At 41.4% G+C, this 16,107-nt stretch overlaps 1 long non-coding RNA gene across 1 annotated transcript in view; it reads left to right on the forward strand.

The window, feature by feature from the left end:
• The window catches only part of LOC125637885 (uncharacterized), a 95,905-nt gene extending 81,524 nt beyond the window's left edge, over positions 1 to 14,381 (forward strand). Inside the window, exons 2-5 of the long non-coding RNA XR_007357095.2 lie at positions 4,476 to 4,660; positions 8,183 to 8,271; positions 11,518 to 11,571; positions 14,320 to 14,381. This is a non-coding gene — a long non-coding RNA (uncharacterized LOC125637885). The remainder of the gene's footprint in view (positions 1 to 4,475; positions 4,661 to 8,182; positions 8,272 to 11,517; positions 11,572 to 14,319) is intronic.
• Positions 14,382 to 16,107: the final 1,726 nt, after the last annotated feature.

Genomic DNA, 16,107 nt, shown 5'->3' on the forward strand with positions numbered 1-16,107 from the left:
ACAATGCAATCTTTGGTGTTTTTCTTGAAGCCCCAGTTGGCAACACTGGTTAGGGATTTCACTAGGGCCTGCGTAAGCCAGATTGGGGTAGGGTGACCAGATGTCCCGTTTTTATAGGGATAGTCTTGTTTTTTGGGACTTTTTCTTATATAGGCGCCTATTATCCCCCACCCCCGTCACGTTTTTTCACAGTTGCTATCTGGTCTCCCTAGATTGGGGTCAGGTCATATGGGCGATACAAACTGAAACCGATACTGCTGTTTATGAACCTGACCCATAAGGTTTCTATCCTAAGTCCCCAAGAAAAAGCCCATCTCCTCTCTCTTCCCTCATGTCCTTTCACTCCAGGCCTTGACACTCCTTTTCTGTTTTGGGGTGGTCCATGCTCCTGTCCCCTACAGGGCTTCCAGGGTCAGGTGACCTCCTCTAGATCAGTGGTGCTCAATCTTTCCAGAGTACTGTACCCTTTTCAGGAGTCTGATTTATCTTGTGTACCCCTAGTTTCACCTCACCATAAAACTACTTGCTTACAAAATCAGACAAAAATACAAAAGTGTCACAGCACACTATTACTGAAAAAAATGCTTAGTGTCTAATTTTTACCATATAATTATACAATAAATCAATTGGGGGTATAAATTTTAAACTTACATTTCAGTGTATAATATATAGAGCAATATAAACAAGTCATTGTATGAAATTTTAGTTTGGACTGACTTTGCTAGTGCTTTTTATGTAGCCTGTTTTAAAATTAGTCAAATATCTAGATGAGTTGCTGTACCCCCAGGAAGACCTCTGCGAATCCCCCGGGGTATACATACCTCTTCGCTGAGAACCACAGGTCTAGATCTTCAGGAAGTGCCCGGCAACTGCTTCTCCAGCAGTCCTCTGGTGTGGGACTTGCTAAGGGCTGCTGCTTTTCCCAATTAATACCAGAATACTGTACACAAGCAGATCTGAGTCCATCCAGCAGAGGGAGCAATATATCCTAGTCACTACAATAGCAGGTTGATTCACAACAAAAAAGCCAGCCATCACAGTGATTGAGTGCAGTTACAAATGTAACTAACTCAGCCACAAAGCATCATACAGTTCAGAACTCACCACTCAGCCCCTTGACTTTATTTAAATTAGCCTCCTACAGTTACCCTCTCATACTGACTCAGTGAGAACATACCCACTTCCTCTAAATCTGCCTTTATAACCCAAGCTACAATTTGCTGGTTAAAAATCATATTTCACCACTTTTAGCCATTGCATTTTAATAGGAACCTGTCTTTTTCACTAGTTAACTGTGATAAAGGGATGATTGCATGCCCCAGGTTTCTGCATGAGCCTCAGTCTCTGCATTTCAGAAGCACAGACAGAGACAGCATCTTGTAAAGCAAAACAAAGGGAGCACTCCTCTGATTTGAAACATCAGTGTTCTGCATTCTTTTTTGTGTTGCAGCAAAGAAAGCAAAATAAATAAATCTCTGTTTGTCTAGAATGATAAGTTCACATCCATCTACAGTACTTTTATTGTAAGACTGTGTATTATATGTAAGTACCTGAGCATCAATGAATGAGCTGTCTGTTGTCTACTGGGTCGTAGGTACAGTTTATAGTGTCTTTATCTATCCATATATTCTGTCCTACTACTTTGTTGCTTTCTGATTCCAGCCAACCTCTTCCCCTTCCCTGCCTCCCACTGCCCCTGGTAGTGGAGAGAGCAAACTGCTCCTTGTACTGCCTCATTATGGCATATTGCTAATAGTGATGAAAGAGGTGCAGCTTGCACAGCTCCTGGAGACAGAGCAGTGTGTCTACAAAATACCTTTTCTTTGTCCACCTGCCTGATCTATAAGAGTTGGGCCTATCTATTCAGGTTCTTATACAGCACTTATCTCTGTGGTACCCCAGTGATCACCTTGTCCTTTGCATTCTTCATCATCATAGAGATCTGAAAACTCCTGCCCCTCCCCTATTTTCATTATTTTATCCTCCTATGCTCAAGCCCCTGTCAGGACCGTCATTCACAGCAGCCAAGAACAGTTAAAAGTGTTCCTTCATTTGCTGTCGAGGTGAGGTGGCTATTCAGTGGCATGAGGCTCTCTCGCCATTTCCCAGTGCAACACCTCCATAGCAATCTCAGTACCTACCAGCCTTCCGAGTAAGACCCCACAAGCAGTTTTTTTCCCATGGTGACATCCAGCAGCATTGCCACTCAGCTCCTGGTCTTCGAGTCTTATTTCCCTTCAGTATAGGAATTAATTACAGTTAGCAGGAAAGGTGAGGTTCACTCAGTCCTGTGCTGAGCACACCTGAGAAGTGATTTCAAGTGCTGGCAGCAAGTTGAAGGCTCCATGCCGGGACAGAGCCTGTGAAAATCATAACCACACTGAGCACTTACATAGCAGATCTCAAAGTGCTTTACAAAGGAGATCAGTGTCCCCATTTTACAACTGGGGAAGCTGAGGCTCAAACCTGGGACGTGATTTGCCCAAGGTCACCCAGCAGGCACTGATTCCCATTCCAATGCGCTAGTCACTAGGCACCGCTGCCTAGTGCAGTTGGTTGGAAACTTTGTGTCAAAATCCAAATGTCTGTCAAAAACTTTTTTTGATGCAACAAAAATTTTCATGGTGTGTGTCAGCTTTCCTCAAAATGTCTTGTTTTTTCATCAGCAAACTGAGTGTTGATTTTTTTTTTTAAACTAAAAAAAAATCAGCATTAGAGATTTAGGTCTTTCAACAAAAGGTCAAAATTTTCCACTGAAAATGTTGTGAAAAAATAATTTTGTTTCCAACAAAATGTTCTGGGGGAACTACCCCCCATTTTCCAGCAAGCTCTGCCTAAGAGCAATGATTGAAAAAGGGTCTGTAAGGAGTTGGTGCTGCTGGCCTTCTCCCCGAGCCCCAGATGGCCCCAGTATTTCCATAACACATTCCATTGACCCTGTTCCTGGCACCCAGATCCCTTTCCAGAACTCTGCCTTCTTGGCTGGCAGCACCCACGGCTGTTGTTTATCTACCTGCTCAGTTAGCATGGGCTATTTTTCTTTAGAATTGCTTCATACTGGAACACTATGTATTTTAAATGTCAGTACATCAGGCAGGCTCTGGGTTGCTGGTTCCCTCTCCCTCCTTAGCTCTAACTTTAGAGCGTGTGGTGGAATGGCTCCCTGTGCCTAGCCCTCGTGAAATTTGGCTACGTTTTTGTTTGCTTGGGGGCGGGAGGATTGGACCTTAGTAACACTGAGTCTGAACCTGCAAAGGGCTGCAATGGTGCTTTGTCCTGAAGCCAAAGACAGTGCTCAGCACAAGATTGGGCCCTCCTGTATTCCTGCCACACAGAGACTCAGCTGAAGCAAAGATTTTCTGTATTTCATCACTGCACCCAAGAGAAAGTGCCTCCTTGGGGGAGCAGGGGGAAAGGCAGAGAGCACTTTAAAGGAGCCTTATGGTATTCCTTCACCCACCTTGCTGTTAGATTAATGACTATGCTCACTCTTCTATTGGGAATCTTGCAGCAACATTGCTGCATTGTGGTATTTGCATGATGTGACCTTTAAATTAGTGCAGAAGAAACAAAGAAATAACATGCTGAATCCCAGGGAAAGAATCAGTATTAGGGATATGCTGATAAAGTTGTTTCCAGTGACACGAGGTAGGGGTGGGAACTGAAACCAAATCGAACAGCTGAACTCACTGTTGGCTCAGGTTCAAGTCAGCTGGTGACAGGTGTGGTGTTGGGGAAGAATTGGGATGGAAACCTAATAGCAGTCAGATAACTAGTGTGGTGTAACTTGTTCAAGGACAACTGTAGTGAGTAGTGGCAATACTTACTTTATTTTTTAAGTACACCTAGGGGCATATTAAAAACTCTGGGTCTGATCTGGCAAACCCTCCCTTGTGTGGGTTGTTCTATTGCGTAAGATTATCAGGATCAGCTGAACTGCACTAGGAGCAGTGCCAGGGTTGCAATGATCATTCTAAGCCACTTTGGTGGCCCCTGGATCCATTGGCTGGTGGAGCCTAGTCCCATCCCCACCATGAGTTAATGAATGTTGAAGGATGTTCTTACATACACCCACCTGTGCACAGCCCCAACCGCCCAGTCCTCCAGCCAGGGACAGAGAGAGCACAGGGCATATTGTATTAATTTTGAAGGAATATATGGGCCGAAAGGGTCAAAAGGTGTTAATGTGACCCTCTTATTGTCCAACATTAAACAGGATTAAACAAGGTTTGGGGTCTGGTATACAGAGATCTCAGCCTGATGGCAGACATACCATTAAAAATATTTTAACCTTTTCTTAAAGATACAGAGAAAAAAAGGAAAAACAGTTAAAGCATTTGAAAGATAAAGTATTAAGTAGGGTTTTATTTCTTCTTTTCTTTCCCTCTAGCTGGGGAGAGTTTTAAAAGGACCCTCCTCTCCCATTTGACAGTTTTTTAGATGGCATTAACTATTGCAATAATTGTCCTTTTTAGGAAAAAGAGAAGCCAGTTGAGATGGGCTGGAGCTGTTATTGCTGCAATCTGATTCCTTTTCGTAAAAGACAAAACAAGGCAAACACACACAAGAGGGGAGAGGAAAGAACAGCAAAGCTAGAAACTGCAGCTTCTGTTTCCGTTTGTATTCACCGCCTCACAGCCAGGCTCTGGCCTGGCACAAGGTATTATTACTTCTTTGAGACCTGGAAACTTGTACCAACATTGGGTTGTTCAGGGCATTGCTGTTAGCTGCTTTTTTCTGGTTTCACTCTTAAAGCAGTTTTGCAAAATACACAGTCTTGGCCAGCTAAAAGGAGAGAGACAGGACAAAAAAGAAATAAGGGGGAAGTGAGCAGGGGAGAGAGGAAAAGGACACACAAGGGAGGGTAACAAAGTCTCACATGCCAGGTGGTGGATGGGCTTTATCTAGAGCTGGTGGAGCTGGCAAAGTTGAGTCCCTTTCTTTGGCCTAGTCTGGTCAGGACACAATTTAGGATTAGGACAATGAAGGCCCAAAGGTGTCATGGTAGATTTTGGGAAGCCAGGAGACAGTGGGGGTGGCAGCCAGGATGGTAAAGCTTGCTGCAGCTGTTGTTGGCAGACAGCTGCTTCTTCTGCTAATTTTTCCCTAAAAGTCTTTTCTTAAAAAAAAAACAACCCCAAAAGGGAGTGATGGGTGGAATAGCCCATCCCTTGTTATTTTGTTTACCAATGAGACCTAATATCCAACACACCAATTTTGGTTTATTAATTTTTAGTCCCATACTCTTCTTGTTTACCAGGCATGTTTTTAAAGGGGGTTCCAAAGAGGATGGATCTAGAATGTTCTTAGTGGTACCAGGTGACAGAACAAGGAGTAATGGTCTCAAGTTGCAGTGGGGGAGGTTTAGGTTGGATATTAGGAAAAACTTTTTCACTAGGAGGGTAGTGAAGCACTGGAATGGGTTACCTAGGGAGGTGGTAGAATCTCCTTCCTTAGAGGTTTTCAAGGTCAGGCTTGACAAAGCCCTGGCTGGGATGATTTAGTTGGGGATTGGTCCTGCTTTGAGCAGGGGGTTGGACTAGATGACCTCCTGAGGTCCCTTCCAACCCTGATATTCTATGATTCTATGATTAACAAAGTCTTTGAATTATATTATTAGGCCTTTTTGTTTGTATTAATTCAGGGTTTTTTTGTTTTCCTTTTGCACCTTTTCCCATTAACATTTATTGTTATAGGTTATTGTGAGACTTTATGAACTTCTGCTCACTTTTCATACTTGAGTTTACAATTAGGGTAAATTTGTAACCCCAATTATTACAATGTAAACCTTTTCTTTTACAAACCAATTCACGCTAGGATTGGACAATGGTCCATAAAATTACAATTACTAAAATAAAAAACGTATTTTAATTTAAGCACATAGAAACAAAGAAAAAGAAAACGGCATTTGGTTATATTTTAAGGTTTGCAAAATTTTTATTCTTAAATTGGGGCTTACAAATTTTATGTGATTAGATGTTACAGAAATTGCAGTTAAACCTTCCAGATGTTAACAAGCGAAGGACTTACAACTGACTCTATTTGCTGCTAAAACAAACCCTGAGCTGCTGCTGTTATACGTTTGTAAGATATTTAAAAACAAACCAGCTTTTATTACTTCTTTGGCTGTATGCCCAGAATGGGTAAAACTGGAAAAAACCTTTTACCCTTCTTTTTGCCATTCATACATTTAACGCAGTACCTTTGCACAAATGGTGACAATTTTACATACTAGTGGTTAAACTTGCTTACTTGGAGAATTTTTTAGCCCATATGGCATTTTTACCCCAGCATATTGCCTTTTTTTTTTTTTAAACAAAAAAGCAATAAGATGATGTTCCTTTGGAAGCACTTTTGCATTGATGAGCCATTTTCAACCCCACAAAGGCAGTAAAAATTTGCAGGCATTTTTAGTCTCTGACAGACCCTGCCCACCTGTTTCACCACTGACATTTGTGTGGACAACATGGCCATTGTGGCAACTTAACCCATCATGGGGATTTAACCTGCAACACTAGCATCAGTCTGTTTTACGTGCACAAGGACAACGATAACAAAAACCGCTGACATCAAAAACGAAACAGGAAAAAAATTGTAAAACAACAACAAAATTGCAAAAACAAGAAGGAAGGAAAACATTTCAGAAACAAAACAGTCACCAAAATTACAAAAAAGTTTGCAACAGCTTTTGTTTCAGGTGGTTTGAAACTTAATTTACAGGTAATGCAGGAGCAGCCCTGAATGAAGCTGGCATGTTGTTAACAAGGTTGGGAAGAAGGGTTACCCATGACGTTATTTTAGTAAAAGTCTGCTATAGCAGCTTAACCTTTAGCAACTTAAGTCTGCTTTAGCAACAATTTGTAACACTTTATTTTTACCACTTTTGCTTTTTCTTAAAAATACTTTTTTCTTAAACTTCTCAAAATTATTACCAGTTAAAGAAACTACAAACCTTAAAACAAAACAAAAAGCATTTATTTAAAGGTTACAAAAATAATAACTTTAAAACAATTGTTCAACTTATTTTTGAAGCAAAAAACAGTGCTTTGCATGCTTGTTCCAAACAAGCTTAACACATTTCAGGATTTTAAAACAAACTTTTGTTTTAAACCAATTTTGAAAACAATTGCTTGTTTGCTAAGATACCAGCTCCTGCGTATCTATTAACCCTTTAGACCCGGCCTGGGATGCCAGAAATTTTGTATTAATTTTGATGAAATATATGGGCCTAAAGAGTCAAAGGTCTTAACATGATCATCTTACTGTCCAATATTAAACAGTGTTAAACAAGATTCAGGGTTAGGCATACAGAGATTTCAGCTTGCTTAGTACCATGGCAAATACACCATTAAAAATCTTTTAAACCTTTTATTAAAGATACAGAAAAGAAGGAAAAACAGATAAAGCATTTGAACTGTAAAGTATTAAGTCAGGCTTTTGTTTTAACAACATTCCTTGTTTACTTTCCCTCATCTGGAGAGCTATCAAAAGGAAACCCCGTTACTTGATAGTCTTTTAGATGATATTAAGGATAATAATTGTCCTTTTTGGGGCTATGACAGAGTGCTAACTGTAGCACCCTGGTCACTTAGGTAATTGCATAACAGAGAAGATTACAGATTGAACTGGTGGCAATTAACTTCTTCTGGTGGAGATTGTTGATGACTGGGCTAATGAGCTCAATAAGGGAAGATATAGAATTAGCAGGAACAGGTGGTAAGAGGGGACTTCAGAGAGTGAGCTGGGTGTGGTAGAACAGGTTGGGTAGAAGGTGTCCCCTGACACATGCCTATGCTATGTTCTGCTATGCTGGGAATGTAAAGATAGATATGAGGAAAAGAAATGGATTTGTGTAGACTGAGTAAGAGACCACCCAAATGGGCCATGCAGTGTGGCACAGTGGGTAGCTGAGGGAACACTCTGGGATAGGGGGAAAATGAAGTTAGCTGAAGCTGCTGTTCTTGAAGTCTGTGTGTGTGTCCTAAAAGATAAAGCAAGGCAAATATGCACAAGAGGGGAGAGAGATTTTTTTAAAATGCAGCTTCTGCATTTTATTTGTAACCTCGGTGTGGGAGAACCATGTGTGTGGCACATAGTCTTGTTAGCCACTCTGAGATCTGGCACTTGTACCAACACGAAGCTGGTTGGGGTATTGCTGAGAGCTGCCTTTTTCTGGTTGCAGTTTTGCAAAATACACGTTCTTGGCCAGACTCTTATTAAACAGAAGGCAAAAGGACAGAGAGATATAAAGGGAGAGAGACACGCAAAGAGGTAAGTGACAACGGCTCACAGGTAGTGGTTGCAATTAAGCCGGTGGAGGTGGTGGTGTTATTTGGGTTCCTCTTTTTGGCTTGGTCTGGTGAGGACATCTCTCAGAATCAGCACAATGAAGGCCCAGTGGTGTTGTGGTAGTCTCTGGGTTCGCAGGAGATAGAGGTGTGGCAGCCATGAGTGTAAACTTGTTGCAGTGGTTTTTGGCAGATAGCTGCTTCTGTTGCTAATTTTCCTCCAAAAGCCTCTGTTTTTTATGAACTCCAAAAGGGAGTGGATTAGCCCATCACCTCATTATTTTGTTTACCAGTAAGACCTAATATCTGACACACTTTGCTGTATCGATTTTTCTGTCCCACATGTTTCTTGTCTATCCAGCATGATTTTAACACAGTCCTTGAATTATAAAAATAGGTCTTTTTGTTTTTATTAATTCAGTTTTGTCCCTCTTTTGCACCTTTTCCCATGAACATTTATTGTTGTAGGTTATTGAGATTTTTATGAACTTTTACTCACTTTTCACAGCTGAGCTTACAATTAGGGTAAACTTATAGACCCAATTACTATAATATGTACCAGGCATGTCTCCTTTCACCCAGAAATACCTCCTGTGTCAGGGTTTGGAAATGAGGGGGTGGTGTGAGCCCCTATACCAGCTCCAACCTGCTACAGGGTTTATATTGCAGACTTGCATTAATAGATATAGCAGCTTCTGGTGAATACTCACTACTGGCAAGTGGGCACCTCAGTGAAAAGGGGCCTTTTTCCTTCAGCATCTGAAAGATGCTCTCTCCATGGCTAGACTGCCAGGGAGCTTCTGTGTGCTGTGTTCCACTTGTGCATGCACAGCTGGTTCTGGGTGAGAAAATAGACATGCAACTGTCTTGCATAAGCAAAAGCTGCAAGGTCAGCTCAGGTGGAGGGGGGGAGCAGAGTATGTGATTTATGCTCACAAGTGGCTGTGCACAAAATGTTCCTATTTTGGGGAGCAAAAATGGTTACACCTACAAAACTAGAAGGCCAGTCTGAAAACTTGGCCCTGTATATGGTGACTGTAACTCTAACTCTTCTCTCCCATTCATTTCCTATTTCTCACCTCTCTCTCCTGCGGGGCTTTCTCTTACAGAACAAGCCTATAGAATTTAATAGAGAGTGATACATTTTCTACAGGCATTTTGGAACATCCTTTGGCTTGCAATAGAAAATTATATCCCTGATATGGAACTCTAGGGTAGTTCAAAAAACCTAAAGGAAGGTTAAGCATTTTTTTTTTCTTGGCTTGCATGGGTATTTAGTTTCATGTTGATAGCACCCTGTTGGTTTTACTCCCTATTAAATTCATTCAGCTGCCGCTTTGTACCCATTCGTTTCCCAGAAGAAGCTATGTGTTTTTTCACTGGTAAACCATCCCTAAATCAGGCAAGAAGCTCCCCTAATCCTTCAGATATACAAATATCTGTCTCCGCTTTTCCCTGTAGAGGAAAGCCCCAGTCATTAGCAAATGAGCTCTTGAGCCTTCCCAGGTATCTTAGAGAAAAATCACAAAAGAGGGGACAACCCATCTTTTCATTCTAGTTCCTCCACTTCTAAGCCTCAGCCTCCTCACAGTGTTTGCCCTCTGGATCCTACCTGCGTATCTGTTGCTAAAATCCACTGCTACAGTACGGATGTATTGTGTGGTGCTGGCTGCCTTTTGCTTGGAGACTCAAGATCACTGTGGCATATGTAGCTACAACATTTCAGATGCCTTCATTTTCTATTGCTCTGTGCCAGGAGTGGGTAAGAACTCTGCTGGTGTATGGATGGGGCAGCCATTTTGTTCTGAGTCACTGCTTGTAATGGAGGAGAGGGGCAACCTGCTCTAGTGAGGAGACTTGACCTTGATTTGTTCTTGATTTTCCTTTTGCTAAATAAGTCATTTTAGATTGACTGTATAAGATTGCTCCTTATGTGGGGGGAAACCCTAACCAATGACTATCTCCGCACTCTCCTATCACCTGATGGGCTTTCTTTTATGGAAAAATCCTATAGAATTTAATTATTCATTTTCTACAGGCATTTTTGAACATCCTTTGGATTAAAATAAAAAATTATACCCCTGCTATGGAATTCCAGGGGTGGCTCAAAAAACCTAAAGGAAGGTTAAGCATTTTTTTCTTGGCTTCCATGGATATTTAGTTTAGTTTTTGACAGCACCCTGTTGGTTTTACTCCCTATTAAATTCAGTCAGGCTTTTTCAAGGGTTTGGAAGCTAGACTTCTGCTCCTTTCCCCATCCTGAGCAAACTGTATATTTTTCAGTGGAGAGGACATTTATTTCAGATTAAGCAAAACAACAGAAAACAAATATAAAGTGTGTGCGTGTGAGAGAGAGAGTGAGTGTGAGCGTGCCGGGGGCGGGGTGGGACAGCTCAGAGTGAGGAGGGAATTACACATTTACTTGCTCTGAAACATTCTGTATCTTAACTGACAGCACAAAATGGCTGCCTCAGGACTGCCCCTGTGAGAAGCCTGGAGGGGAGCTGGATGGGAATTTTCCGACTCAACATTGTTCCTGTCAAAAGATGCTGATTTGTTGAAACTGTTGCCAGGAAAGGACAGTTTTGATGAATATTTCAACTGGAAATTTAAAAAAAAAAAAAAAGGTTTTGAAATAGCCTATATCTATCTATCTATATTTTTTGACATTTTTGAAATGGAAAAATCAGTTGTTCCTATTCAAAGTAACTTTTTGTTTCAAAATTTAAACTAAATGTTGAAGGTTTTTTTTTATTATTATTATTTAAAAGCTATTAACATTGAAACAAAACATTCCTAAATTATCAAAATGAAATACCAAACCGAATATATTTTTGGATTTTTAGTTCACAAACATTTTTAAGATTTTGGATATTTTATCCTGATTCACAATGGGAAAATTTTTTTGATGTCTCAGAATTATTCATGAGATGGGGAAACTCACTTCCTCCCCAGTTCTAGTGGAGCCTCTTCTACATGAAAAACAGCACAGAGAACAGAATAACATCTGTTATACAACTCCAGATACCACACTACTCCTCCACCCCCGCCACCATGGGAGTGCACTAAATTCCCAAGGGGTCATGTGTCCCCTTCCTTCTCCAGTTTTAACTAGAACCAATTAAAACCATATTTATATTATTGACATAAATAAAGCTGTTGGTGCTTTAATTAATATTGAGTCTTAGTAAATTAATTCCAAGATGTATAAATACAACTCTGCTCCTAGGTCATGCTATCTCTGGGCCTGAAGCTGGATGCCGGCCATAACAAGGACAGGAGGGTGAGTTGAGAAGAGAGCGGCAGCCTTAACTCTGGAAATTCTTGCTATTGTTTCTTTCTCCTTCATGAGGCTTCAGTAATATTGGCTGATGTGTCAAGATTGGGGTGTCTTCAGACTCTCCCTCTTGTGGATACTGAGCATGGCTAGTCCTTCCTGGGCATGTGCAGAGTGTTTGACTTGGGATTGAAGGGGTCCCAGTCGTCCAACTGTGGAGCCCACCTAGGGCTGGCAAGTGAAAAAAGCCCTGTGATCTGAGCACGGAGGAGGAGAACATCACTGGGAGAGATCTGATGTCTGAAGGGCTGTCCTGCTGTTAATTGCCTGACCTCTTTCTCTTAATTGGGGGGCCTCCCACTGGGGGTGCTCTTCATTGTCATGGCTGCACTCTGTCTGCATGTATGTTCTGTGGAGTGACACACACACACACAGCACAGAGAGAGGTTAGCTTCTTGAGCTGAGAGGGGATTCAGTTCTACTGACAGTAGCGCACTCAGCAGAATGCTCTGAACGCTCCCCTTCGATATAGTGAGAGGGGACAGGAGGGAAAAATGCCAGGGGAAAAGAATGGTGGGGGGACACAGAGCAAAAATGCTGTGGACTGAGGGAGAGAGCAGAAATGATGGCAGGGCAAATAGATAAAAGAACTAGGGGGCATGAAGGGATGGGGAGAGAGGGGTATGTGTATGAAGAGCCAAGGAGAATGGGGGAATACTTGGGAGTGGGGAAAGACAAAGTGAAGGGAAAGAAACCAGAGGTAGGTGGGGCCGGGTAGAAATGGAAGGCCAAAGGTGGGCAAAATGGGGATTAGAGGGGGAGAAAATGTGGAAGTGAAAGAGAATGAGTTGATTGTGAGACAGAGGGAGACATTTTTAAAGAAGAAATTAAGAGGAAAACAAGAGTGGTCAAAACAGAAATATGTGAAAAGTTTGGGTGTGAGTGGGAGGAGAGACCAAGCGGGGAAGAGAGGCTGAATGTGAGAACACAGATAGGGAGAAAAGAGCAAATGTCTTGAAAAAGGAAAGCAGGTTTTTAAGGAAGATAAAACTGCCAACTCGTGAATATGGAAAACATCTGGAAGATGGTTCTGAGGTTGAAACATGGCCAGTGAAAGGCAGGAAAAGCAGAATCCAGGTCCTATAAAGGAGGAAGGGAAAAGTAAAGAGACAGAACCCAAATCTGCGGACACTTATTGAAAGAGCTTGCAGCTGGGTTTTCTTTTCTTTAATAATCATAGACTCAGTGAACCAAATCCTGATCTTGCACTGGAGCAAACCCAGAGTAATGCCATTGATGTTACTCTGCAGTTACACCTATGTATAGGTTTCAGAGTAGCAGCCGTGTTTAGTCTGTATTCGCAAAAAGAAAAGGAGTACTTGTGGCACCTTAGAGACTAACCAATTTATTTGAGCATAAGCTTTCGTGAGCTACAGCTCACTTCATCGGAATGCATCCGATGAAGTGAGCTGTAGCTCACAAAAGCTTATGCTCAGATAAATTGGTTAGTCTCTAAGGTGCCACAAGTACTCCTTTTCTTTTCACTATGTATAGTTGCAATAGGACCAGGGCTTAGCCAGGCAGAGAGAGAACCACATTTGTCACTGAATGCTGGTGCTTTGTATCAATAGTGAGCATTGGCTGGCTGAGGGCTCCTGAAATCCTTATGTAGGTGACCTTTCTAGTGGAGGGCACTAACACTGCATGTACTCTTATGTCCAACACCAAAAAGCACAAGCTCTGCATTTACACCTGCTGTGATAACCTTTGCTCCCTAACCCACCTCAGGTGTACAGGGTATAAAAAGACCCTCTCCACCTGCTATACCTGACTTTGCCCAGGGCCCCAGTAACAGTGGTGATCCTGCTGTTTTAACTTGGCTTTGCAAAGTAATATTCTAACTATACATTGACAGAACAGATCCACTGGCGTATGCTGCTGATGTGTACTAGCACTTGTGCTGACTGCATAACAGAAGGGCTTTGCATAATATTCTTATGACAGCCCCTCTGGAGCCAAGCCTCTGTCTGCAGGTTGAAAGGCTGCATACAAGTTTATCTACTGAGCTGTAAATCTCTCAAAAAAGGGGTTTCTGCAAAGGAGCAGGTTGCACACCTTTAGCGGTTGTTGTCCCTATAGAAGAACTGGTAGCACAAAACTGCAGTCCTATTGATATAAGAACAGGATTCTTCTAGCCCTCAACTGTGTCCTGTTTTCTTTCTAGCTTTTGGAGGCTGTCTCCCAGCACTCTTCCCCAGCTGACCAGAGGTGGGTGCATGAGTGAACATCCTTGAGGGAACTCTCTCTGTGCCAGCTTCTGTAATCAGGGTTACACAAGTCTCTCATGTATAAAGGGATGAGAGACTTGGTCTGCTGGGTAACTACTGAGTCTCTAAGGTGCCACAAGTACTCCTTTTCTTTTTACTGAGGCTATTGACATTTCATGTACCGGCTGGCTGTAAATGGAACTAACTCAGATGTGATTTAAGGAAAGTACAGCAGTACCTCACCATTATGAACAACCTTGGGTATGGAGGTTGTTCATCAATCTGAAAGGTTCGTATCGCCTGAACAAAACATTACGGTTCTTTCAAAAGTTAACAGCTGAACACTGACTTAATACAGCTTTGAAACTTTACTATGCAAAACAAAAATGCTGCTTTTAACCACCTTAATTTCAATTAAACAAACACAGAAACAGTTTCCTTACCTTGTCAAATCGTTTTTTAAACTTTCCCTTTATTTTTTTTTTAGTAGTTGCTCCTTCCCCCAAGGAAGGCTTGGCTGCTGCCTGATTGTGTACTTCTGGTTCCAAAGGAGATGTGTGTTTGACCGGTCAGTTCATAACTCTGGTGTTCATAACTCTTGAGATTCTACTGTAAGTGTATGAGTTATTGGCTGGATAGTACTGCCTTCATCAATATGCATGGACATAGACAACTGGGTTTTTCTGGGGGGTGGAGGGTTGAGGACAAAGAAACTTCTGTTCCAACTTCAGTATTTCATCTCATTTTATTAGAAGTGGACAAATTTAATCATGGTCTAAAATTACTCATTAAAGCATTTCTTTTTTAAAACATAACAAAATAATGCCTTACAAATCTGAAAAAGTCTCAAACAAATATCTTCATCCCGAATTACTTTAAATGGATGCTTCTGCAACATCTGTAAGCTGTAAGTTATCAGTTTTATCCTTGTGTATATGTAAAAATAATATAGCAGTTGATCTGTGATTGTTCCATTGTGGATTAAAGCCATATTTTAATATAACATACAACACTGAAACTGTGCTCACTTACAGCATTGGGTGCTAGTACCATCCAAATTTTGATCTAGTTCATTACTTTGGAAAAGTTTGGCTTGACTGAGCAAACAGATATTTTTACAATTTTTCTCTAAGCTGTCAGTTGTTGATCTTGGATTTCAATGCAATAATGTTTTTAATTACTGATACAATTGCCTCCACTGATGTAGTGATTGTATTGTACATGACCTCTTCATGAACATTCATGTTATAGACCACATGAAGTGGTATAACTTTCATTTCCCTTCTTTGTATACCACAGTCCAGAAATGTTCTCAGAAATATCCCTCGGGATATTAAGCCATGATTTCCATCATCTCATTCTGAGTAATTGGACTTGTGACTTCTTGTCTCAGAACTTGGCATTTCTCATGGTCTTTTGATCAGTCCACGGGCTAGGTGGTTGGATTCTGATTTTTCATGTCGCTTGTTGTTGGCTGGAGGTGTTGCACTGAGTCATACGGAGGGGAAAGGGAAGAGGTGTTGCTTTATACATCAAGAATATATACATGTGTTCTGAGGTCCAGGAGGAGAGGCAGACCAGTTGAAAGTCTCTGGGGGACGATAAAAGGGGGAAAACAGGGATGATGTGGAGGAGACATTTCTAGAACAAATAACAGAAATATCCTAAACATGAGACCTGGTAGTAATGGGGGACTTTAACTATCCAGATATCTGCCAGAAATGTAATCTGGCAAAACACAAAATGTTCAATAAGTTCTTGTAATGTATTGGACAACTTTTTTGTTTCAGAAGGCAGAGGAAGTAACCAGGGGGACAGTCATTTTAGACTTGATTCTGACCAACAAGGAGGAAATGGTTGCAAATCTGAAGGTTGAAGGCAATTTGGGTGAAAATGTTCATCAAATCTATCCTTTCATGATTCAAAGGAAAAGGAGTGACAGTAGCATAATAAGGACAATGGACTTTTTAAAAAGCAGACTTTAACTAACTCAGAGAACTGGTAGGCAAGGCCCCATGGGAAGACAATCTAAGGGAAATGGAGTTCGGGAGAGCTGGTAGTTTCTCAAAGAGACAATATTAATGTAACAGCAAACTATCCTGGTATAAAGTAAAGATAGGAGGCACAGTAAGAAGCCAACATGGCTCCATCAGGTCATTTAATGACCTGAAAATGAAAAAGGAATCCTACAAGAAGTGGAAACATGGACAGATTGCTAAGGTTGAATAGAATAGCACAAGCACGTAGGGATAAAAGCAGAAAGGCTAAGGCACAA

This window comes from Caretta caretta, chromosome 6, assembly GCF_965140235.1.
Source record: "Caretta caretta isolate rCarCar2 chromosome 6, rCarCar1.hap1, whole genome shotgun sequence".
Lineage (NCBI taxonomy): Eukaryota > Metazoa > Chordata > Testudines > Cheloniidae > Caretta > Caretta caretta.